Source organism: Apium graveolens, chromosome 4 (genome assembly GCF_009905375.1).
Source record: "Apium graveolens cultivar Ventura chromosome 4, ASM990537v1, whole genome shotgun sequence".
NCBI classification, from domain to species: Eukaryota; Viridiplantae; Streptophyta; class Magnoliopsida; order Apiales; family Apiaceae; genus Apium; species Apium graveolens.
This window is the reverse complement of record NC_133650.1, coordinates 29,411,512-29,420,969: the sequence shown is the minus strand read 5'-3', so window position 1 is coordinate 29,420,969 and position 9,458 is coordinate 29,411,512. Positions and strand designations below refer to the sequence as shown.

Here is a 9,458-nt window from a genome sequence, read left to right as displayed (position 1 = left end):
TGAACTTATATTAAGAATTCCTTACATATGGGATTTCCAACTAATATGCAATGAATGATATCCTACAAACCAGTCTTGAAAGATTAATTTTAACAAGTGATTTAATAAGTGTTTCTGCAAGTAATTCTTTGACTAAAAGACATGCTCTCAAGATAAATGATACCTGGTGTGAAGGTGCCTTGTCATAGAGTGTTCCGCATAGTTGTTGGATTTGAAGTTGTTTCTTATCATAACAAGAAATTAATCTTCTTCCACGAAGTTGATAGCTTCCCGAGATGCTTCTCCTGTCACTTAGGTTGACAGCTTCAGAGATGCTTCTCCTGTCTTTCTTACAATTTGTGTAATCTATATCTATATAGTTAAGCATAATATCTTTAGGGTACTTTACTCCAAGAGTTGATAGTCCCTTAAGATATCTAATAATCTTGTTAATAGTTATACGATTGGATTCTCTAGGATCCACTTGGAACCTTGAACTTTGGCATCTTGAGAACATTTATCACTACACATATATAACATTATGTTTGTGCCTAGTGATAAGAGAGTTACTAATATGACAACTCTACTAGTTCATATTTAACTGTAACTTCAGTTAAAGTGTCATACCATGTCCTTACTATTTCTTGAGTAAGATACCAGTCCATACTATCCTGAAGTGAGCTTGTGAAGAAGAGATATACAGAGTCCAATTGATCTGCTACTGCAAAGTCCATGAACTGTTTTGTATTGACTACTTCATTTGACTCACCAACCAGAAGTAAACTTGTTCACATTTACCAGAGTCCAATTCCAGGTAGAATGTGCAATAGGTGCCTGATATGTCATAATATCCTCAAGTCAAGTCACTGGTGCTTTGTGTCAGATATTTCTTCCAGATAATAACCTAGTATCCAGTTTGGCCTTGTCCCTCGTAATAATGCCACTGTCATCCAGTTTTGACTTATGGTTATCCTTGTACCAATTACAAAATTGTCATTTGGTTTGGATATCATCTTCCCTACAATCTGCTTGCTAATTGATTGAGTTCATCTTGCTTTGCAATCACCCAATCAGTCTGGATCTATCATAGCTTCTATAACTTTGTTAGTTTCTTCTTCAGATAGAAAACTAGAGAAATAATCATTCACACCCAGTAGCCCTGCTAATCATTACTCCACCATTTGGATCACTTAAGAACTAGACTCTGGAAATAATATTGACATCAAACCCTTTATCTCAGCAGATATGTTCTTGTATTGTCCTCTGATTTTCAATGTGGTGTTGTGTCTGACTAGTTGATCCTTATTTTGCTCCCCCTAAGCTGTTGCTGGGATTTCCTGAAAATCCTTACCCTTGTTGGCTGGCTTCATTGAAATAATGGGTTGTGTATTACACTGCCATTCCATTGCTTGGATATGAATTATCAATACCATTAATTTCTCCTTTAACAACTTGGAGCATGGAGTTGTTGAATTGTGCACTTAGACTTTCAATCATCTTCTGTTGATCAACCACAAATGCCATGTAGGTTGTATACTCCATTGAGTAGCCATGGAAAATATCCTAACTTGTCTTAGCTGCAAATGCCAAGATCTTCAAACAACTGAAAGCATTTCATTGTTTGCTTCTGTAGAATATTCTCTCCAAACACTTTCAGGTTTTCCAGTGTTTGCTTCTATTGGCCATTAACTCATTAGTGGTCTTCATGTATACATCCTGATCGAGGTCTGATCTTACTTGTTATAAACTGTGTTGACTACTTTAGCCCTTTGGTATTTAGAAAGTCTTGATTAGCTTGACATTGTCCTTGTTGCTTTAATCAAGTTCCGGTTCTTCCCTTGTACCACTCCATCATGACATGAAGCTTCCAGTGCTGAATATGTCTCAGAATATTCTTGATATTACAGATATTAATCTGAACTGCTTCTTGAATTTAGTCCCATTATCTGACCACAAGATTATTTCTTTCACAGTTGCTTCCAGCTTGATATTCTGATATGATCAATCACCATCTGTGATGTCTTATCTTGAGAATGCACAAACAACAGAGTAGTCAACCATAATCACTAAGCTATATTTTTACTTTGATGTGATGTTGTCTTTGACTCCTCTTTCTGACATGCCTCACATTTATCATCTTCTGAATTCCAGATGAGGCAGTCCTCTCACTAATCCCTTTTTATAAAAGAGTTCCTTGTGTTGATGTTCAAGGGTGAGAGCTTCTAATGCCATAGCTAAAACTTTGTCAGATGAAGCTTTACAGTAGATACCATTGACTTCACCTTTGCTGAGTTTCCAGTGCAGCTACGAGCATATTCTTTCCTTACTCTAAGTAGATCAAGCTTCTCAACCTTCCTGCTTCAGATGAGACACTAATCATTCGTTGAATTGATATTTTATCCTTTGATGCAGAACTGTCTAATAAGAGGATTTGTGCCTTTATTCTTCAGCAAGAAAGATGCTTCAACTGTTATCAGTGACTCCAATGATTAATTGTTATCGGTGATAGCAATTGCTGAATCCATGATGACATCCCTTTTTCTGTATAGCTTGTCCCGTAGTGAAAACCTTTTCCGTCATCTCCAAAGATTATTGATGGAATAGCTTTTGTCAATCACATTTGATTTTGAGGCTCTTTCTTTGATCATATGCCTTGAGTATCAAATACCAAGAATACATATGATTCAATTAACCTGTGATGTCCTGCACTCACAAATGTATTAACAGTTCTTGGTACCCAACTTATCAGTTTGGGTCCAGTTGGATTAAAGATTTTACTATAATCAGAGATAACGACACACTACGCCATAAATGCACATAGGCAACCCCTATGATACAGTTGTATAAGGCCTAAATGGTGTTGCATAAGGTAATAGGAAACACCAGGTGAGAGTTGCCAATGTGGGCGTGGTCGTAGACGCCTAATGCAACACTTTCTGCAACACTAGAAAGTGTTGCATTATGCCGCTTTTGCAACACCAAAGGCATATATGGCAACAACATTGGGTGTTGCATAAAAAAGAAGCCACATCACCCCAGAGTCCTACGTGGAAAGTGACACGTCACTTTTCCAGATCAGCAATGGTCCCTACCTTGCCACATCAGCAGGGGGCCCACTTGCCACGTCAGCAGTGGGTCTCATTTTTGCCACATCGACTGTGAGCCCCACATTTTCCACGTCAGTAGTGGGCCCCACAATATGTAATGCAACACTTATTTTTTTAATATGCAACACCAATTGTAGTCAATTGTAACACCATTATTGTAATTTGCAAAATCATTTTTCATAATATGTAACACCATATGTAGTCAAATGCAACACTTCATAAATAAAATATCGAACATAATTCTTCAATTTTTACATGATTTCTGCCAAACAAGGCTTCCAACAGTCAATCCAACAAAAAGTTTTAAAATTTACTAAATCAAACTAAATCGGGTACATACACCCAATTCTAACTTCCAAAGTACATAAAACCTAACTTAAAAAGAAAAAAATTTACTAGTGAAGATAAAAGTTATGTTTAATGAATCACTTTTTGTCATTATCTTTGGAATATTGCTCTTTGCGTCGAAGGTCAAGCTGTGAAGGTGTTTCTGTCTTCTCCACAACAAGAACCCGGTAACCCTGGTATTTGAAAAGAGATGGAACTTGAAATTTAGGTAGTTAGCACAAAAAAATATAAAATAACTAAACTGAAAATGCTGAAGCCTAAACCATTAAAAAAGTATCACGTAACAAATCTTTATTAGGGAGAAAAGAAACATGAGTTGAGGAATTCCCACAGTACTAAAAGCTTATTAAAAATAAAAAACCATAGATCCAAACTGCAATCCAAGTCCTACGACAAGAGACAGTCCCAAGCCAAGTACAAATGTCATCTGCCATATAAAAGTTTTAAGACAATTAATCTTTTCATCAATTAGCCAGAATAATAATCCTCTTTTTCTCATAGTAGCAAACCTGTAGTACTCGAGATGCAGCAGCAGTTTTCTTTTGATAATCCTTCTCAGTAAAAGCACGAGCAATGATAGCCTGTAGCAATAAATTACTTAATGTGAGTTTCTATTACTTTTTAGTATATAGTTTTGAGCTTTTACCAAAGATTATGAATTTATAAAAACTTTGGAAAGATGGTAATTACCTGTCCTGCAACAGCCAAACTATTAGCAAGAAGGGAGGATGCCATCCAAACTTGTAAGCAAATCTGAAAAGCTGTCATAGGAGTTGTACCCAACCTTGCAGCCAACGACGCGGCCAAAGTGACACATGATGTTGCTGCAATCACCCTTCCCAACAAATAAAATCCTATGATTTATAAGTAAGAACATCAACTTACATGGAAAACTGGAAACTTCAATTTAATGTTCTGTTATATCAGTGAAACACATTGACAGACAGGTAGGCAATAAACTACCATTTTTCAGAAATCGACTGAATTGCAAACTTTTGAGGCTTGGAGGTATGAGGTAAACTTGTTTCATCAATTTTCAGAAAGGATCACCAAGATTTGATACCTAAAATGAATTGTTACATGTAAGGCAGCTGTTTTACAGCATCAGGAGTTCGGTAAAAGATAACTAATTTATAGAAGCTAATAGCATAGCAATATTTTCAATTCAGTTCCCTTTTACTGAACTTACTGAGAAAGCACATGAGTAATTGCTTCACCACTAACTCCCATATGGCAAACAAATATAAGAATGGGGTCCAAAACAACATTTGCTAGATCTCCAGCAACTGTTTCAACATTAAGTGTGGGCTTAGTAGGTTCTGTGCATATATGTTATCCGTGCTCAAGTATAAGTAGTGTAATAATACATGTGGCATATAGGGGAGTTGTAGTATCCTTAAATCCTCGAAAAACTCCTTGCATGGCTAAAGAGAGAAGAACTGCTGGAGCACTCAGTGATCTTAGTTTCAAATACCTTTTTGCAGGCTCTAGCAAGGAGAATCCTGTATAAAAGAAATATCAGAAGTATAATCAAGTTTGATTTTTGGAGTGATTAAAAATAATTAACTCAAGTGCATGAAAAGAGGAGATGTACTTACAGATCTTAATCCCATAATTCCAAGTAATGGTCTAGCTAAAGAAATGAGAAAGATATTTTGAAGGATGCCTAGTTCAGCTCCCATAACCAACGTTGTGGATGTCGAGGGAATATGTCTTTTTACTCTTGCTACATTAGTTTGTGAATTGGTACTCTGATGCTTCTTAGCTTGAGTCTGAGTTTTATCCGAATCAGAACAGGCCAAATTTTGAGGCTTAGATGCAAACTAATTCAAAAAGATCTTGAGAATAAATTGGGAAGTTCTTGGCATGATAAGCATTAGCCCACCAGTAACTTATTAGTGTCATCACATAAAATGCAAAGAAAAATCCAACAATAATATTCGCAGTGGCACACCATGGGCTAGCTAAAGGGCTACCAAGGAAGGCGGAGATGGTTGCCCAGTCAAATCCCAGCGAGCCAATGCCCAAACTACGACCACCTGAACCCAACTGGTGTACAAGGACCGAATTTGGGGCCAACCAACATACCCAAGAAACTGTTGTTAACAAGCTAAAAAGATATCCAGGAAAGAGACAGTAAGCAAAACTACTGATTAAACATATTATCTTTAACCCAAGTTATGAGTTTCTGCGTTTTTGCCTAGTTTGAATGGTTAATTTTATATTTTTAAGAGCATGTTAAACATATTACTACCAAGTAGCATTAGAGTACACATCGAAAGGGCATATTATAACAGTTACCTTTTTGTGGCATCATTGCTTGACATTTTCCAAGTACCATTTGTAAGTATTAACTAGGCTATCATGAAGTGAAAGCTTGGACGTCCAACCCAATTGAGCAAGCTTCGAGCTATCAATAAGCTATGATAGTCAGTGAACTTAACGAAGATGAGTGGTTCGCCAAAATTTACCAAGTAATTTTAAAAAGCTGAAAACAATGATGATGATCAACAAATACCACATAGATACAAAGTAAGAAACATTACACCTAAACTGTGATTCTTAGTTTCATCATATAAAAAGTATTCAACAATACTGCTTGAATATATCAGTAAGGGTAAACAACTTGAAGCATATAATAATTCCATCAATCTTTACCAAGATAAAAACCACATATCATCTAGTTGAACATATATAAATTCCATGAGCAGGGCTAACATTTTCATTTACTATTCATAAGATAGAGGTCACGAGAAACATAACTCTTCCTGATGAGGTTCCAGTTGTATTCATACAAAAAGTAAAACTCGCAAAGATAATCCAAAACCCACATAACCAAAGAGATGAAACATACTAAACCAAAAATCTAAAATAAAACCTAAAATCAAATAAACCTGAATTAGTAAACTCTAATTTACATAAATCAAAAGTACAAAGTTAAATCAAAACCACGTGTAATTAGAGATTTGTTACCCATAGTAAAGAATTAACCAGAGCTTCATTTTCTATGAAAGAAGAAGAAAGAAATAAGAATATAAGAGAAGAGAGAGATAAAAGTAGGAGAAAAATGACGTGAAGTAGAGAAAGGGAGAGAGATGAGAAAAGATAAGAAGCAGCGGCAGATGGGGTAGATGGGAGGAGGGGTTAACGATACAACCTAAACCTAATTGTTTAAAATGCAGTACAGGTCCTCAAGGCCCAACCCAATAATGCAGTACATCATGTGTTTAAGTAAGGTATGGGCTAGAAGCCTATATCAATATAAAGTCCACCTTGAACCATGTCTAAGGCCCAACTACAATTACAATATATATTTAATACATATATTTTAAAAATAACATTAAAATATTACCGATTTAATTCTGATTTAACCTTCCGAAAAATCCCCACTCCGATAAATCGTAAATCGGTTGGTCAACCGATTTAGTCCAATTTCCGATTTCTGTTACCATGATAAAAATTCATAATGTATTTATTAATTTTGTAAAAATGCAGTAATTAATTTTATAACAGCTTGTTTGTTTTTCTGTAAAGATATTTAGTTTAACATATTATATTTCATAATTTTTTTATAATACTTTATTATTTTAAAAAGTAATTGTTCATTTCCAATATATTATAAAAGAGGTATAATATATAATTAGTTTGATTGTTATACAATTTCACAAAATACATCTGTAAAATTTAAAAAATAATTACATATCAGTAAAATCAGTTGCTTTTAACCTCTCTATGGTCGGATTGTCAAAATTTATTTCTTTTAAAAAATCGAACCTTTATTCGTGACAATAGTATAGTTTAGGGGTTATTCTAGTTTGCCTGATTTGATATAAAATCTAATTTTAAAAAAAAATTATACATCTCTAAAATTAGTAGGTAACATCATTCGTATGGTTGGATCGTCAAATAAGAATTTTAAAAATATAGAATCACCACTCGGGACAAGACTAGGTAACAAGAACCCGTGTTGATAGTAATTTGACTAATATAAAAACACACGATGTAAAATCTAATTTTTTAAAAAAAAATTATAAATCTCTAAAATTATTAGGTAACATCATCTGTATGGTTGGATCGTTGAACAAGAATTTAAAAAAAAAAGAATCACCACTCGGGACAAGACTAAGTAATAAGAACTCGTGTTGACCGTAATTTGACTATTATAAAAACACATGATATAAAATCTATTTTTTTTTAAAAAAAATTACACATCTCTAAAATTAGTAGGTAACATCATCCTTACGGTCAGATCAGTGCACAAGAATTTTAAAAAAATAGGATCACCACTGAGGACAAGACTAGGTAATAGGAATTCGTGTTGACCGTAATTTGCCTATTATAAAAACACATGATATAAAATCTAATTTTTTTAAAAAAAATTATACATCTCTAAAATTAGTAGGTAACATCATCCCTGCGGTTGGAACAGTGAACAAGAATTTTAAAAAAATAAAATCACCACTCAGGACAAGACTAGGTAACAGGAACTTGTGTTGACCGTAATTTGACTATTATAAAAACATAAGATATAAAATTTAATTTTTTTAAAAAAATTTATACATCTCTAAATTTATAATGTAACATCATCCATACGGTTGGATCGTTGTACAAGAATTTAAAAAAAAATAGAATCACCTCCCGGTACAAGACTTGGTAATTTGAACTCATGTTGACCGTAATTTGACTATTATAAAAATACACGATATAAAATCTAATTTTTTTTAAAATGTATACATCTCTAAAATTATTAGGTAACATCATCCGTATGGTTGGATAGTCAAAAAAGAATTTTAAAAATATAGAATTACCACTCGGTACAAGACTTTGTAAAAGGAACCTATGTTGATCGTAATTTGACTATTATAAAAACACACGATATAAAATCTAATTTTTTAAAAAAAAATTAATACACATCTAAAATTACTAGGTAATATCATCCGTATGGTTGGATCATTTAAAAAAAATTTAAAAAATTAGAACCTGAATATAAATAATAAATTTTATAAATAGTACAATAGCTAAGGCAACACTAAATAACCTACTGCAACACAAGAAAGAAAATGCAACGCTTTAAAGTGCCATGTCATCTGCCACGTCAGCATGTGGGTCGCACTTGTGCCACATCAGCATGTGGGCCCACTCGTGCCACATCAGCATATGGGCCCTATATGTGGGACCCGGTGATGCCATGTCAGCATGCCACATCAACATGCTGACCTCAGCCTGCCATGTCAGCATTTATTAAATAAAAAATTGTCTAATGCAACGCTATGACTTCTACTGTTGCATGTTGCACAACACTAACATTTATTAGCAATGGTACCTTATAGTAATGCAATGCTTTCTCCACTATATTGCAATAAACTAAAAATTTTGTTGATAGTGCAACACTTTTCGTGCAACGCTAGCTAAAAACCATTGCTTATGTGCACTTATGGGGTAGTGATAGCTGCAACCTTATCATGTTAATTCTTATCTTTGACTGATCATTTTCTCCATTTTGATACCCTTGACAAAATTGTCTCTAAGTTAGGAGAAAAATGATTCCAACCTTACATAAGGAGGACTAGCAGTCTTTGCCCTATTGTAATTCTAAACATGCTTTTTCTACAATTAATGCAAGTACTAAAAGATGCATTTATGGTATTGAAATAAGCAAGCATTGCATTGAGAATACATGGCATTCATTCAGAAACATTACGCATAAGAATTAAGCAATATAGGCATGATCTGGAACAAGAATAATTAACAAGTAAATCACTAATTCTATCTATTCCAATCTTGTTGATGAATCTCATCTAACTATCTCAATCTAATTGTAAACTAATACATCTTAACAAAAAAATCAGATTAAAAGAATAAATTATATTATAATAGGATGCAGAAGATAAGCATAAACAAAGGTCTTATATGCTGGAAAACATATATCTCACTAAAGTAATTAATCATTTTCAACAAATATTCAAACACATATTTAAGATCATCTAAAGTAACATACACAAATTAAACATCAATCCTAGTTAC

At 33.9% G+C, this 9,458-nt stretch overlaps 1 pseudogene; it reads right to left on the bottom strand.

Moving 5' to 3' along the window:
* Nucleotides 1-3,710: 3,710 nt before the first annotated feature.
* On the bottom strand, nucleotides 3,711-5,761 carry LOC141718463 (protein DETOXIFICATION 42-like; annotated as a pseudogene).
* Nucleotides 5,762-9,458: the final 3,697 nt, after the last annotated feature.